Raw genomic sequence first — 17181 nt, forward strand, 5'->3', positions numbered from 1 at the left:
ACAGTGGAGTGGGAAGACAAACAATCTGGGTCTTGTAGGATATCATTGAGCCATTATTGTTAGTCCTGAACTGCCTGTTGCTAGGCTTCTTGTTGATGAGTCATATAAAACCTTTATTTATTTAAGCAACTGCTAGCTGAAGTTTCTGCTACTAGCAAATGAAGACATTCTTAACTCTCTTGGTCAGTTTGCACTGCTATAACAAATTACTGTAAAATGAGTGACTTAAACAAGGAACATTTATTCTACACAGTTCAACATCAAGATGCCGGCAGATATGGTGTCTGGTGAGGGTCCTCTTCTTGTTGCATCCTCATGTGGCAGAGGGCAGAGGGAGAGGATGCTCTCTTGTTTCTCTTCTTATAAGGGCAATGACATCAAATCTCATGCTAGTATTTTCCAGAGATTAGTTAATTGTTACCAATTCATTGAGTAATCCATTCTCTACCCCAATTCCACCATAAGCTCTCCACCCTCCTGACCTTATTACTTTCCAAAGACCCCATCTCTAAATACCTTCACTTTGAGGATTAGGATTTCAACATATGAAATTTGGGAGGGGACATTCAGTCAATAGGGCTAGCAAATTTCATGTTAATATTTTTCAAAAGATGAGTTATTATTCCCAATTTATTGAGTAATCCATTATTTCCCCATATATAAAATATTATATTATTATATATTATATATGAATAAATAATACATATATAATTTATTTATTTATTTTTTTGAGACAGAGTCTCCTCTGCCACCCAGGTTGGAGTGCAGTAGTGTGAACTCAGATCACTGCAACCTCTGCCTCCCGGGTTCAAGCAATTCTTCCGCCTCAGCCTCCTGAGTAGCTGAGATTACAAGCGTGTGCCACTACACCTGACTAATTTTTGTATTTTTGGTAGAGACGGGGTTTTGCCTTGTTGGCCAGGCTGGCCTTGAACTCCTGACCTCAGGTGATCTGCCCACCTAGGCCTCCCAAAGCACTGGGATTACAGGTGTGAGTGGCCTCCCCTAGACTCTCCCCCTAATCTTAAAGGCATCTTTGTTATAAACTAATTTCTGTATGCTCACATACCTGTTCAGGATGTTTTCTCTTCAGCTGTCTGTTTAGTTCTATAGCACAGCTGAGCCGTTATATTTGTGGACACTGACACTTCTTCCCTTCACCCTCCCTGACCCCTTGGTTTGGTTAGTATGTATTTTGATTTCTACTTATTTAGCAAAATCACTTTTGTTTTTGTTTTGTTTTGTTTTTTGTTTTTTGCTTTATGCAGCGTTTCTTTCAAGAATCACAACTATGCAGTCTGTTTTGTAGCTACAATTACTACAGTCATTTGGTTTTCACTCTGTGTTAGAATGGGTTTGATACTTATCACTTGTCCCCCTGTATGACTGACCTTTTTGCATTCCGTTTTGGATGACATTTTTGCATTTTAGATACACTAATCCGTAAAAAAGTTGCCCAGGCTGATCTCAAACTCCTGTCCTCAACCCATCCTTCTGCCTCAGCCTGTGGAGTCTCTGGGATTACAGGCATGAGTGACCAAGCCTGACTCTGTTTATGATTTTAATCATGGCCTTGTTCTTCCAGAAATCAGATTCAAAATTTTGGACTTTAATGTTCTTTTTCTCCTATGTCTAATCCTTTAGAAATCCCTGAATTTATCTCTGTAATGTTTCTCACAGACAGATGATCACTTCACTTTCCTCTGCCATTGTCCTATTTCTGACCTTCACCAGTCATCTTCATTATGTTCTTAATTGGTTTCGTAATCTACCCTTCTCTTGATTCTCTCCGTTATTGTTGGTCACAATTTTCTAAAGAGAGGCATGTCTCTTGTTTGCTTACAACTCTTGTGCTGAATATTTATTCTTTTTCCCCCTCCAGGTCTACTCCCCTACCTTTCTCTGCCCTGCTTTGTCCCCTGGGAGGAGAACCTAGATAAACTGCCTCCTTCCTTGGCTTCACTGCCTTCTGGCTTCCAGTTGCGTTCAGCCAATAGTGAGCTCTAGCAGGGCACTGGTGGGAGCAAGCCAGGAATTAAGGTGAATATTTATTCCTCTGGCTGTCTCCTTGCTTGGCCATAGGTTAGCTGTACTCCTCCACAGAAGGCCTTCCCCTCATGTGCGGGGCCACTTTCGTACAGTTCTAGCTTCTCTCTGCGGCTTCCAGTAATGTTTCCTTCCTCTTTCCTGCTTCTCCTTCCTGCTCCAGTGATGGTAACTCTTCCTGCTGTTGTTGGCAGAATGTTTTCATTGTTCCTTGTTGGTGTCACTTACTCTGTCCACACCTTTGTGGACACATTAAATGCCACTCATCGATCCCATTTGAATATACTACTTTCTTCAAACCCCGACTGGAATAAACCTTAAATGTCTTTTAATTACCGAATAAGTATAGACTCCCAAGCTCAAGTTGAACACCAAGTTTCAAGCTATTCATTTATTTCATTCTTACATTGACTGTTTGTTACAGTGAGATTGGGTTAATTGCAGTCCCCCGAATAGACTAAAAGAGTACATTGTGTTCTCTTTGCTTGGAGTTCCCTATTTCTCTAATGTCATTTGTCAAAGCCTTGTTATTTTTTTTTATGTTTATCTCAAGTGTCTCCTCTTTCATGACACTTTTGCTAAGCTCCCAGTTGAATATGTCTTTATTTTTATTTTTAATTTTTTTTGAGACAGGGTCTTGCTCTGTCACCCAGGCTGGAGTGCAGTGGCATAATCTTGGCTCACTGCAACCTCCACCTCCTGAGTTCAAGCAATTCTCTTGCTGCAGCCTCCCAAGAAGCTGGGTCTATAGGTGCCTGCCACCACGCCTGGCTGATTTTTGTGTTTTTAGTAGCGATGGAGTTTCACCATGTTGGCCAGGTTGGTCTCAAACTCCTGACCTCAAGTGATCGCCCACCTTGGCCTCCCAAAGTGTTGGGATTACAGGTGTGAGCCACCACGCTCGGCTGATGTCTCTCTTTAAAATTTGTCTTTCAGTTAACAATTGTATATTTCCTTGTCTTCTGATGTTTATACCTTCCCTTATAACTATGAATGTACTTGTCTTTTCTATTTTGTAAGCTCTTTGGGGGCAGGGGCTGACTATTACATCCCTGTATTGTATTCTGCATAATCAATATTCAATAAATATGTGGCAGATCCGGACAAATCACAGTAGCTATATTTAAAGATTCAAATTATTTGTGGGTAGGGTCAATGGTTCAAATCAGGTAGAATATTTTAAAATTTCAAGGATTCTATTATACCTGAACAGGGGAAAATGCAACTTTGATATAAAAGTAGATGACAAAGAAAAGTCAGGAATATCTTTTTTTAAATTATTATACTTAAAGTTCTAGGGTATATGTACACAACGTGCAGGTTTGTTACATGTGCATACATGTGCCATGTTGGTGTGCTGCACTCGTTAACTCATCATTTACATTAGGTATATCTCCTAATGCTATCCCTGCCCCTCTCCCCACCCCACGACAGGCCTCAGTGTGTGATATTCCCCACTCTGTGTCCAAGTGTTCTCATTGTTCAATTCCCACCTATGAGTGAGAACATGCGGTGTTTGGTTTTCTGTCATTGCAATAGTTTGCTCAGAATGATAGTTTCCAGCTTTATCCATGTCCTTACAAAGGACATGAACTCATCCGTTTTTATGGCTGCATAGTATTCCATGGTGTATATGTGCCACATTTTCTTAATCCAGGCTATCATTGATGGACATTTGGGTTGGTTCTAAGTCTTTGCTATTGTGAACAGTGCCACAATAAACATACGTGTACATGTGTCTTTATAGCAGCATGATTTACAGTCCTTTGGGTATATACCCAGTAATGGGATGGGTGGGTCAAATGGTATTTCTAGTTTAGATCCTTAAGGAATCACCACACTGTCTTCCACAATGGTTGAACTAGTTTACAGTCCCACCAACAGTGTAAAAATGTTCCTATTTCTCCACATCCTCTCCAGCACCTGTTGTTTCCTGACTTTTTAATGATTGCCATTCTAACTGGTGTGAGATGGTATCTCATTGTGGTTTTGATTTGCATTTCTCTGATGGCCAGTGATGATGAACATTTTTTCATGTGTCTGTTGGCTGCATAAATGTCTTCTTTTGAGAAGTGTCTGTTCATATCCTTTGCCCACTTTTTGATGGGCTTGTTTGTTTTTTTCTTATGAATTTGTTTGAGTTCTTTGTAGTTTCTGGATATTACCCCTTTGTCAGATGGGTAGATTGCAAAAATTCTCTCCCATTCTGTAGGCTGCCTGTTCACTCTGATGGTAGTTTCTTTTGCTGTGCAGAAACTCTTTAGTTTAATTAGATCCCATTTGTCAATTTTGGCTTTTGTTGCCATTGCTTTTGGTGTTTTAGACATGAAGTCCTTGCCCATGCCTATGTCCTGAATGGTATTGCCTAGGTTTTCTTCTAGGGTTTTTATTGTTTTAGGTCTAACATTTAAGTCTTTAATTCATATTGAATTAATTTTGTATAAGGAGTAAGGAAGGGATCCAGTTTCAGCTTTCTACTTATGGCTAGCCAGTTTTCCCAGCACCATTTATTAAACAGGGAATTCTTTCCCCATTTCTTGTTTTTGTCAGGTTTGTCAAAGATCAGATGGTTGTAGATGTGTGGTATTATTTCTGAGGGCTCTCTTTTGTTCCATTAGTCTATGTCTCTCTTTTGGTACCAGTACCATGTTGTCTTGGTTACTGTAGCCTTGTAGTATAGTTTGAAGTCAGGTAGCATGATGCCTCCAACTTTGTTCTTTTGGCTTAGGATTGTCTTGGCAATGTGGGGTCTTTTTGGTTCCATATGAACTTTAAACTAGTTTTTTCCATTTCTGCGAAGAAAGTCATTGGTAGCTTGATGGGGATGGCATTGAATCTATAACTTACCTTGGGCAGTATGGCCATTTTCACAATATTGATTCTTCCTATCCATGAGCATGGAATGTTCTTCCATTTGTTTGTGTCCACTTTTATTTCATTGAGCCGTGGTTTGTAATTCTCCTTGAAGAGGTCTTTCACATCCCTTGTAAGTTGGATTCCTAGATATTTTATTCTCTTTGTAGCCATTGTGAATGGGAGTTCACTCATGATTTGGCTCCCTGTTTGTCTGTTATTGGTGTATAGGAATGCTTGTGATCTCTGCACATTGATATTGTATCCTGAGACTTTGCTGAAGTTGCTTATCAGCTTAAGGAGACTTTGTGCTGAGATGATGGGGTTTTCTAAATGTACAATCATGTCATCTGCAAACAGTGACAATTTGACTTCCTCTTTTCCTAATTGAATACCCTTTATTTCTTTCTCCTGCCTGATTGCCCTGGCCAGAACTTCCAACACTATGTTGAATAGGAGTGGTGAGAGAGGGCATCCCTGTTTTGTGCCAGTTTTCAAAGGTAATGTTTCCAGTTTTTTCCCCTTCAGTATGATATTGGCTATTGGTTTGACATAAATAGCTCTTATGATTTTGAGATACATCCCATCAATACCTAGTTTATTGAGCATTTTTAGCATGAAGGGCTGTTCAATTTTGTTGAAGGCTTTTCTGCATCTATTGAGATAATCATGTGATTTTTGTCTTTGGTTCTGTTTATATTATGGATTACATTTATTGATTTGCATATGTTGAACCAGCCTTCCATCCCAGGGATGAACCCAACTTGATTTTGGTGGATAAGCTTTTTGATGTGCTACTGAATTTGGTTTGCCAGTATTTTATTGAGGATTTTTGCATCAATGTTCATCAGGTATATTGGTCTAAAATTCTGTTTTTTTGTGTCTCTGCCAAGCTTTTGTATCAGGATGATGCTGGCCTCATAAAATGAGTTAGTGAGGATTCCCTCTTTTTCTATTGATTGAAATAGTTTCAGAAAGAATGGTACTAGCTCCTCTTTGTACCTCTGGTAGAATTCGGCTGTGAATCTGTCTGGTCCTGGACTTTCTTTGGTTTGTAGGCTATTAATTATTACCTCAATTTCAGAGCCTGTTATTGGTCTATTCAGGGATTCAACTTCTTCCTGGTTTAGTCTTGGGAGGGTGTATGTGTCCAGGAATTTATCCATTTCTTCTAGATTTTCTAGTTTATTTGCATAGAGAATTTTATAGTGTTCTCTGATTGTAGTTTGTATTTCTGTGGGATCGGTGGTGTTATCCCCTTTATCATTTTTTATTGCATCTATTTGATTCCTCTCTCTTTTCTTATTAGTCTTGCCAGCAGTCTATCAATTTTGTTGATCTTTTCAAAAAACCAGCTCCTGGATTCATTGCTTTTTTGAACGGCTTTTTGTGTCTCTATCTCCTTCAGTTCTGCCCTGATCTTAGTTAACTATTTCTTGCCTTCTGCTAGCTTTTGAATGTGTTTGCTCTTGTTTCTCTAGTTCTTTTAATTGTGATGTTAGGGTGTCAATTTTAGATCTTTCTTGCTTTCTCTTGTGGGCATTTAGTGCTATAAATTTCCCTCTACACACTGCTTTAAATGTGTCCCAGAGATTGTGGTATGTTATGTCTTTGCTCTCATTGGTTTCAAAGAACATTTTATTTCTGCCTTTATTTTGTTATGTACCCAGTAGTCATTCAGGAGCAGGTTGTTCAGTTTCCATGTAGTAGAGCAGTTTTGAGTGAGTTTCTTAATCCTAAATTCTAGTTTGATTGCACTGTGGTCTGAGAGAGAGTTTGTTATAATTTCTGTTCTTTTACATTTGCTGAGGAGTGCTTTACTTCCAACTATGTGGTCAATTTTGGAATAACTGTGATGTGGTGCTGAGAAGAATGTATATTCTGTTGATTTGGGGTGGAGAGTTCTGTAGATGTCTATTAGGTCTGCTTGGTGCAGAGCTGAGTTCAGTTCCTGGATATCCTTGTTAACTTTCTGTCTCATCGATCTGTCTAACATTGACAGTGGGGTGTTAAAGTCTCCCATTATTATTGTGTGGGAGTCTAAGTCTTCTTGTAGGTCTCTAAGGACTTGCTTTATGAATCTGGATGCTCCTGTATTGGGTGCATATATATTTAGGATAATTAGCTCTTCTTGTTGAATTGACCGCTTTATCATTATATAATGGCCTTCTTTGTCTCTTTTGATCTTTGCTGGTTTAAGGTATGTTTTATCAGAGACTAGGATTGCAACCCCTGCTTTTTTTTGTTTTCCATTTGCTTGGTAGATCTGCCTCCATCCCTTTATTTTGAGCGTATGTGTGTCTCTTCACGTGAGATGGGTCTTCTGAATACAGCACAACGATGGGTCTTGTCTTTTTATCCAATTTGCCAGTCTGTGTCTTTTAATTGGAGCATTTAGCCCATTTACATTTAAGGTTAATATTGTTAAGTGTGAATTTGATCTTGTCATTATGATGTTAGCTGGTTATTTTGCTCATTAGTTGATGCAGTTTCTTCCTAGTATCGATGGTCTTTACAATTTGGCATGTTTTTACAGTGGCTGGTACCAGTTGTTCCTTTCCATGTTTAGTGCTTCCTTCAGGAGCTCTTGTAAGGCAAGCCTGGTGGTGGCAAAATCTCTCAGCATTTGCTTGTCTGTAAAGGATTTTATTTCTCCTTCACTTATGAAGCTTAGATTGGCTGGATATGAAATTCTGGGTTGAAAATTCTTTTCTTTAAGAATGTTGAATATTGGCTCCAACTCTCTTCTGGCTTGTAGAGTTTCTGCCAAGAGATCTGCTGTTAATCTGATGGGCTTCTGTTTTTGGGTAACCTGACCTTTCTTTCTGGCTGCCCTTAACATTTTTTCCTTCATTTCAACTTTGGTGAATCTGACAATTATGTGTCTTGGAGTTGCTCTTCTCAAGGAGTATCGTTGTGGCATTCTCTGTATTTCCTGAATTTGAATATTGGCCTGCCTGGCTAGTTGGGGAAGTTCTCCTGGATAATATCGTGAAGAGTGTTTTCCAGCTTGGTTCCATTCTCCCTGTCACTTTCAGGTATGCCAATCAAATGTAGATTTTGTCTTTTCACATAGTCCCATATTTCTTGGGGATTTGTTCGTTTCTTTTTACTCTTTTTTCTCTAAACTTCTCTTCTCTCTTCATTTCGTTCATTTGATCTTCAATCACTGATACCCTTTCTTCCACTTGATCAAATCAGATACTGAGGCTTGTGCATGCATCATGTAGTTCTCATGCAATGCTTTTCAGCTCCATCAGGTCATTTAAGGTCTTCTCTATGCTGTTTATTCTAGTTAGCCATTTGTCTAATCTTTTTTCAAAGTTTTTAGCTTCTTCGTGATGGGTTTGAACATCCTCCTTTAGCTCAGAGACGTTTGTTATTACAGATTGTCTGAAGCCTTCTTCTCTCAACTTGTGAAAGTCATTCTCCATCCAGCTTTCTTCTGTTGTTGGTGAAGAGCTGCGTTCCTTTGGAGGAGAAGAGATGCTCTGATTTTTAGAATTTTTAGCTTTTCTTCTCTGGTTTCTTTCCACCTTTGTGGTTTTATCTATCTTTGGTCTTTGATGATGGTGATGTACAGATGGGGTTTTGGTGTGGATGTCCTTTCTGTTTGTTAGTTTTCCTTCTAACAGTCAGGACCCTCAGCTGCAGGTCTGTTGGAGTTTGCTTGAGGTCCACTCCAGACCCTGTTTGCCTGGGTATCACCAGTGGAGGCTGCAAAGCAGCAAATATTGCAGAACAGTAAATATTGCTGCCTGATCCTTCCTCTGCAAGCTTCATCTCAGAGGGGCACCGAGCTGTATGAGGTGTCAGTTGGCACCTACTGGGAGGTGCCTCCCAGTTAGGCTACTTGGGGGTCAGGGACCCACTTGAGGAGGCAGTCTGTCCCTTCTCAGATCTCAAACTCCATGCTGGGAGAACCACTACTCTCTTCAAAGCTGTCAGACAGGGACATTTAAGTCTGCAGAAGTTTCTGTTTCCTTTTGTTCAGCTATGCCCTGCCCCTAGAGGTGGAGTCTACAGAGGCAGGCAGACCTCCTTGAGCTGTGGTGGGCTCCAACCAGTTTGAGATTCCTGGCCGCTTTGTTTACCTACTCAAGCCTCAGCAATTGCGGATGCCCCTCCCTCAGCCTTGCTGCCACCTTGCAGTTCGATCTCAGACTGTTGTGCTAGCAGTGAGCAAGGCTCCATGGGCGTGGGACCCTCCAAGCCAGGTGCAGGATATAATCTCCTGGTGTGCCATTGGCTAAGACTGTTGGAAAAGCACAGTATTAAGGTGGGAGTGTCCTGATTTTCCAGGTACTGTCTATCATGGCTTCCCTTGGCTAGGAAAGGGAATTCCCTGATCTCTTGCACTTCCTGGGTGAGGTGATGCCCCTCCCTACTCTGTGGGCTGCACCCACTGTCTGACAAGCTCCAGTGAGATGAACCTGGTACCTCAGTTGGAAATGCATAAATCACCTGTCTTCTGCGTCGCTCACTCTGGGAGCTGTAGACTGGAGTTGTTCCTATTCAGCCATCTTGGACTGCCCTGGAATATCTTTTTCATTATTCATTTATGTAAAAATATTTATTGGCCAATCACAGTGGCTCATGCCTATAATCTCAGTGGTTTGGGAGGCCAAGGCAGGAGTATTGCTTGAGGTCAGGAGTTTGTCACCAGCCTGGGCAATAAAGCCAGATCTCTGTCTCTACAAAAAATTAAAAAATTTGCTGAGTAAATAAAGTGATGCACACTTGTAGTTCCAGCTACTACGGAGGCTGAGGTGGGAAGATTGCTTGAGTCCAGGACTTCTGGGCTATGGTGAGCTATGATTGTGCCACTGCTCTCCAGGCAGGGTGACAGAACGAGACTAGGTCTGTATTAAAAATAATAATAATACTAAAAAAAAGTTTATTGAATGTCAGCTGTCTATCAGGTGCTTTCCTAAGCACTACAAAGTGCTTCCACTGATGCCCAGAAATATGGTATTTATTCTTTAAAAAAATTAGCATACTATTAGAGAAAATTAGAATTTATGGTTATTCAACTGGTAATTTAATAATTTGATTTCTTTGGGTGATTTCTAAATAAGCCTGACTTAATTCCAACAGTTACCAGGAAGTTAACAAAAGTATAATAATTTTCTTACTATATATACTGTGACACCAATTGCAGCATAGCTAAGAATTTTCCTATGTTCCCAGAAATATATTATAATTTGTAAGAGGACTATGTAGATTAAGTTTTGTTTTTGAGACAGCAGAGACAGAGGAGCCAACTGCTAGATTAAAAAAAAAAAAATGCCACAGGGAACACACACGATGACATTTTAATTTATTGCTATTATTCTTACATAATAAATTTTGGATTCTTTTGTTTATCTGCTTGATACACAAAAACTTATTCTTGGGAGATTGAGGATCTTTTCTATGAAATAAGAGGACAAAAATGGCAAATTGAAACTATCTACTTAGATAATTTTTCTTCCATTATACCATCCTCCCAAAGTATTTCTTTGTTAGTGTTTTCACTCTGTGATGATCCTCTTCCCCCACCAGTTTTTCTTTCTTTCTTTTTTTTTTTTTTTTTTAAAGTAAACTATACTCCTGTGCTCTTGAAGAAAGAAAAGAGTAGACCAAACAGAATTGTTGCAAGATAAAGATCCTTATTTGGTCATAAAAATACCAAAATGATGAAATATGTATTAATTAAATATTTAAAAAAGAACACATGCTTTTCAGGTTCTTATGCTCAGGAATTTTAATGAATTAAATTTCATTAACTATGTTGGTGGGGAATTAGGTGACTAAAATAGCACGGAGACTCAGGAACAGCATGAAAGTGGAATGTATTGTTCATTTTTGCTCATTTAGAGTTACCACCTTGTTCCGAGTTCCTGGTCCTTGAAGAGCTGTTTTAGGCTGATCTGAGTCTCATTTGTCATATGTATTTCAGCACTGCTTTTTAACCAATTGCTGTAAAAATTAAAGATTCACTTCAGAGGAAGTTAATTTTATGATATTCTGTCATTGATTGCCTTTAATGTTAGTTTCATAGACTGATAAATTTTATTACTTTTCAAAAATAAATACACAAAGTAGAAATAACCAAGGGATACAAAAATCTAAGAGGATGCAAAGCAGCGAATATTTCATATGACTCTCCTTAATTCTTAATCTTTCTACCAGGACTTTAAAAATTCAGAACACAAAATACATTGCTCTGCACTTGAGGAAACCTAGATCTCAAAGGTGAGATTGCATTTTCCACCTCCTAAAACAAGATCTAACAACAAAAAATGAAAAAACTAGGTGGAGAATCTTCCTAAATGTTTTTTCTCTGAAAATAATAATCAAAGTTTAGTATTTGGTTTTGTTTCCTTTGATCTCCCCCTGAAGGATGTTGCTGAGGCTTGTATGTTGAGTCTCACCCACCTGAAGAGTCTTTGGGAGTGAAGGGAATGGTTAACTCTGGTAGACAAAGAAGAAAGTTGATATTAGCTTTAAACATTGGATGCCTCAAACATTATTTAGCTCTCAACCTGGCAGCTTGTCCTTTCTCCTAGTTGAGTAACAGTACCAATGCCTACCTGTTTCTGCTGAAATCTTTCTTCATGGGGATTTCTTCTGTGTTTGTGATAGAAATTTGCATTGTGTTTAACCTGAGAAGTAATTCCCATAGGTTTAAACTATGATATATTTGATAAATAAATTTTAAGGCAGTAGAGTTTTCTATGCTAGTTAAATTGAAATGTTTCAGTTGTGTTTTTAGCTTATTTCTTTCTCTAACAAAATTTGACCATCTAATTTTTCCCATTGTTTGGATATCAAATACCCATAATGAAATATGGCAGGTGTATAAGAAGAGGGAGCTTAATTTATTATAAAGTGAGACTTTTTTCTTTTCACACATTTCTAGCAAGAAGCAACTTGGCCTGCTAAACACATACAGCAGGAGAAACAAGGACTTCTCTGCTGGGCTTGAAAACATTACAATGGATATGTCAGGACTGTAGGCCTGGCAATTTAGCCCTTACTGCAGAAAATTTTATTGACAGTGTTTACCAACAACTTGTTTTCAAGTGAATTATTTTTGTTTTTTTCCATTTAAAGTTTTGCTTAATTTGTAATTTAAATGACATCAGAAATAAGAATAAAGGCCCGGCGCGGTGGCTCACACCTGTAATCCCAGCACTTCGGGAGGCCGAGGCAGGTGGGTCACCTGAGGCCAGGAGTTTGAGACCAGCCTGACTAACATAGTGAAACCCCCGTCTCTACTAAAAATACAAAAATTAGCCAGGCTTGGTGGCACATGCCTGTAATCCCAGCTACTTGAGAGGCTGAGGCAGGAGAATTGCTTGAACCCAGGAGGCAGAGGTTGCAGTGAGCCAAGAGCACACCATTGTACTCCAGCCTGGGGAACAAGAAACTCCGTCTCAAGGGGAAATAATAATAATAATAATAATAATAATAAAGCTCTTACAGCACTTTCCACAGCTTTGGGTACCCAGCATCTTGGTGATATTTCCAGATCCTGCACTGAGCAGGGCGGAACAGAGATCACACTGGGGCTCGGGGTGGGGTGGGGAGAGTAGTGTTGAAATGGTCACTACACAAATAGGGAAGATAATGTGGGAATGTGGTCCAAAGACTTCCAGCACCTTTTCTAAAACTTGCACCAAAGGATTTATCTTCCCTTTCTTTAGAAGAAGTCCACATATTTTGTTTCCAACAACTAAAATCTGCTTCATGTAAAAACAGCTTCAAATGTCCACTTATACTGTTTCAGAAAAGCAAAGTAGAGTAACATCAGATTTTCCTTATGTTTTTACATTCTATGTATTCTTCTCCATTTTTTTTTTTAGTGTGGGTGGGGGAGTAGGGTGGAGGAGAGTGGGCCCACCAGCTCTCCTCTGTTAACTTAAGAAGAGTTCCTCTTCACATGTGTTTCAGCTCTTTGTAGGTACTTTGACTTATGCCATTGCTCATCTCTGAATTTTCTGAACTGACGTTTGTGACTAAAGGTCTGATAACTCTGTCCAGAAGGGAGTGATATCTACTAGTCCTTGCTAGGGGCTTGTGTGGAAGAAAATGCATCTTTTTGTCTATGGCTATTGAAGACCAGGAGTTGTTTTCATGATTACAGGCTGAATTTTTCAGTTAAAAATTAGATTAGTAGGCTGTAGCCAAAAGAGACAGGATTTGTTAATTTTTTTTTCTTACAGAGACAGAGTTTTGCTCTATCACCCAGGCTGGAGTGCATTGGTGCAATTATAGCTTACTTGCAGCCTCAGACTCCTGGGCTCAAGTGATCCTTCCCACTGAACCTTCCAAGTAGCTAGGACTACAGGTATGCATCACCATGCCCGTCTAATTTAATTTTTTTTTTTTTTTTAGTACAGGTATCCCCTTTGTTTCCTGGGCTGGTCTCAAACTAGGTCAAGTGATCCTCATGACTCGGCCTCCCAAAGTGCTGGGATTACAGGTGTGAGCCACTGGGCCCTGCCAGGATTTGTTAATTTTTTGATTTCTCAACTAGTGTTGGCAAGCTTGGAGTGGAAAGTATAAACTTTCAGTTTTGTATTATAAAGTCTTGTTTCTATCAGTAGCATTCTCATGTCTTGGTTTCACTATTTACTTTGTCTCAGAAGCCCTAGATTGGGGCAGCCTGTTTCTTGACTGACACGCATGATGTCAAAGGATACAACACCAGTCTGTCAGCCGAGCTCTAGCAGCTGCCTCGACACCATGACCGTGTCTGTAGAGAACGCTCCAGCCTTGCCTGCTCATACACATTAGTAACGTGATAGTCTTTTCTATCTGTACAAAAGAGCTAGAATATTCCACCAAAATTGTGAAACATGAATCTAGCAAAAACAAACAAGAAAGAAGACAAAACACAAACCATAAACCTTGTGTGGTCTGGAAAAGGGAGAGGGGTTGGTGAGGTAGAGATAGAGCTGAACATGTGTGAAGTTTCTGAGGAGGAGCCCTGTGTGCTCTCTGAAGGAGGGGGATAGAATCCCAGGAAGTATGAGCATCTGTCCTATAATCAATTTCTGCCTGAAGCCACACAAGGAGGTGTTTCATGATATCATGAGGATCCGATGCCACTAAGAAAGAAGGACCATAAAACACAGTGTCAAAGGGTAAACGGTCTGTTGTAATTTTGATTGCCCTGAGGGGCGGCATGGAAGAGCTGCCAGTTTTTCCCATGTCCTTGAGAAGGGCACAGTTTTAGGAGAGAGAGAGACAGAGAGTCTTGGTAGACCTGCGAAAGTCTCATATTCTTGATGAGAGACACATAGAGGAAAAAGGTGTGGACCATAAGACCAGAGATGTGTGGGAAGGGAAGGAACTCAGTGAATGCTTGTGTGGACTGTCTTCTGAGCACCGAGTGCGATCATAATCTCACTAGATGGCAGCAGAGTGTGGGGTCCAGGATATGAAGGGACAATCAGTTATCTCCCCTTTACCCCCAACTCCATATTTCTCACCACTACTCTTTGCCATGACCCTTCTTCAGGAGCTTCTCTGCCATCTCTGGGAGAAAGGCAGAACATGACAAACTAAATTGCTGCGTTTGACCTGGAATGAATGAGTTTACTCTTAAAGCAGTACAATTGTGTTTTCTGCTTTTGAATGTATCCTGCGGCACCACCAACTCCTAGAATTGTGTAACATCTAATTCCTTAATAAATTCCCCATTTTATGTCACTTATGGAGGTTCTGATTCTCTAATTGAACACTGATGGTTCTAGAAGTTGAGGTTTGTAATGGTTCTATGAGAACAAAATCTTAAGGATGGTTATTGTGAATTGGTTCTGGATTATCTGGAATTGGTTCTTGGATGAGATTAAATTGATAGGCAGTAATAACTGTGTTTGCATTGGTAAGAAGGACACTTGTTTATAGCATGTAATGGCAAAGCAGTTACTTATCATCTGCAGACACCTGTAATCCAATGCCCATATAAGGCAAAACTTTCATTTTGAGCAGTCATAGACAGCTTCAGGTCCTTTCCCTTTAGGTGGGGAATGTAAAATCCTGAGCTTACAATTTTTTTCCCTGAAGTTCTCCAGCTCATCTGGAAGCAGTTAAGTCATTCCTTTATACTCGGTATATTAGGGTGAGTAACCACCCTTGTTTGTCTAGGACTGAGGGGGTTCTTCAGATGCTAAAACTGAGTAAGTCCTAGGTAAACTGGGATGAGTTGGTCACCTAACTTATATTCACTGAATTGTTTTATGACAGCATTGACTTGATTAGAGAAATCAGAGTCTTCGAGGACTTGGCAGAATCAGGGATGATGATTCATACCACGTCCCCTCTTAATTTGTATCTTCAGCCTGTTGAGAAGACAGCCAGAGCTTGGAGAATAACATTGGATCACTGTAAACTTAACCTGTTGGTGACTCCAATTACAGCTACTTTTCTGGAGGAGATTTTGTTATTGGAGAAAACACCTTCTCTGGCACTTGGTATGCATTTATTGACCTAGTGAATATTTTTCTTTATAGTTGTTAATAAAGACCATCAAAACCAATTTGCTTTGAGTTAGCACCTTCACTATCCTACGCCAACTACCTATATCCGCTCTCTAGCCTTTTATCATCATTAGATCAATAAACTGTTTCCGTAAAGGACAAGATAATAGAATTTTAGACTCTGCAGGCCTCATAAACTTTACCTCATTTTCCTCCTCCACCTTTATGTCCTCCTCCTTTTCCTTCTTCTTCTGAATGCTTTAAAAGTGTGAAAATTAGCTGGGCATGGTGACTCACGCCTGTAATCCCAGCACTTTGGGAGGCTGAGGCAGGCAGAACACCTGAGGTCAGGAGTTCAAGACCAGCCTGGCCAACATGGTGAAACCTCGTCTCTATTTAAAAAAAAAATTGTGTACTCCGGAAGCTGGCAGTCTCCTCAGTTGTCAGACTAGTGCTAGCGACACGGGAGTGGCTAACACATCCTCTTGCCGTTCCCAGTGTTTGGGCCTTGCCTGTGATGGTGGGAAAAGAAAATGGCCTTGCTGTGCTACAACTGGGGCTGTGGTCAGTGCTTCGATCCTGAGACCAATTCCGATGATGCTTGCACGTACCACCCAGGTGTCCCAGTCTTTCACGATGCATTAAAGGGTTGGTCTTGCTGTAAGAGAAGAACAATGGATTTTTCTGATTTTTAAGCATTGTAGGCTATACGTAAGGTAGACATAATAGTGAGAAGCCACCTGAGCCAGTCAAACCTGAAGTCAAGACTACTGAGAAGAAGGAACTATCTGAATTGAAACCCAAATTTCAGAACACATCATTCAAGCTCCTAAGTTAGTAGAAGCAATAAAAACGCCAAGCCCAGATGAACCAATGACAAATTTGGAATTAAAAATATCTGCCTTTCTAAAACAAGCACTTGACAAACTGTCATCAGGGAATGACAAAGATAAGAAAGAAGAAGACAATGATGAAATTAAGGTTGGGACCTCATGTAAGAATGGAGGGTGTTCAAAGACATATTGGTGTCTAGAAAGTCTAGAAGAAGTCTGTGCATATCATTCTGGAGTACCTATTTTCCATGAGGAGATGAAATACCTAAGCTGTTGTAGAAGAAAATCTTCTGACTTTAATACATTCTTAGCCCAAGAGGGCTGTACAACAGGGAAACACATGTGGACTAAAAAAGGATGCTGGGACAAAAGTTGTTCCATGTACACATAACTGGCATCAGACTGGAGGTGAAGTTACCATTTCAGTATATGCTAAAGATTCACTTCCAGAAGTTAGTCGAGTAGAAGCCCATAGCACATTGTTAAATGTGCACATTGTATTTGAAGGAGAGAAGGAATTTGATCAAAATGTGAAAATATGGGGTGTGACTGATGTAAAGTGAAGTTATGTAACTACAACTGCAACAAAGATTGAGATCACTATGAGAAAAGCTGAACCGATGCAGTGGGCAAGCCTTGAACTGTCTGTAGTGAAAAAGCAGGAAAAGCAAAAAGACGACCCAGTAGATTGAGTGGGAGGTGGGAGGAAGGCTATTACGTATTTCAGAATTCTTAACACTGTGTGAAGTGGTGACCTGCTGCTGAAATCTTTTGTTTTGCTGTTGTGTTACTGAATCTGGCATTTCAGGATTAACATTAGGTTCTTAAAAGCCAAAGTCAGTTTGTCTTTTTGTGCCTCTCATCTTTCTTTTGTGTTTTGTAAGACTGATTGTTCATTTCTCCTTACTGGTAAGAACCATAGTTGTGTCCTGTACTTGAAGAGGCTGGAACATAGCCCATAACCATAATTGCAGTAT

The 17181-nt window shown here is 39.9% G+C and overlaps 1 pseudogene; it reads left to right on the plus strand.

The window, feature by feature from the left end:
* Nucleotides 1-15900: 15900 nt before the first annotated feature.
* LOC126962995 (cysteine and histidine-rich domain-containing protein 1-like) lies at nucleotides 15901-16896 on the plus strand (annotated as a pseudogene).
* The last annotated feature ends 285 nt before the right edge of the window (nucleotides 16897-17181 follow it).

Source organism: Macaca thibetana, chromosome 1 (genome assembly GCF_024542745.1).
Source record: "Macaca thibetana thibetana isolate TM-01 chromosome 1, ASM2454274v1, whole genome shotgun sequence".
Taxonomy (NCBI): Eukaryota; Metazoa; Chordata; class Mammalia; order Primates; family Cercopithecidae; genus Macaca; species Macaca thibetana.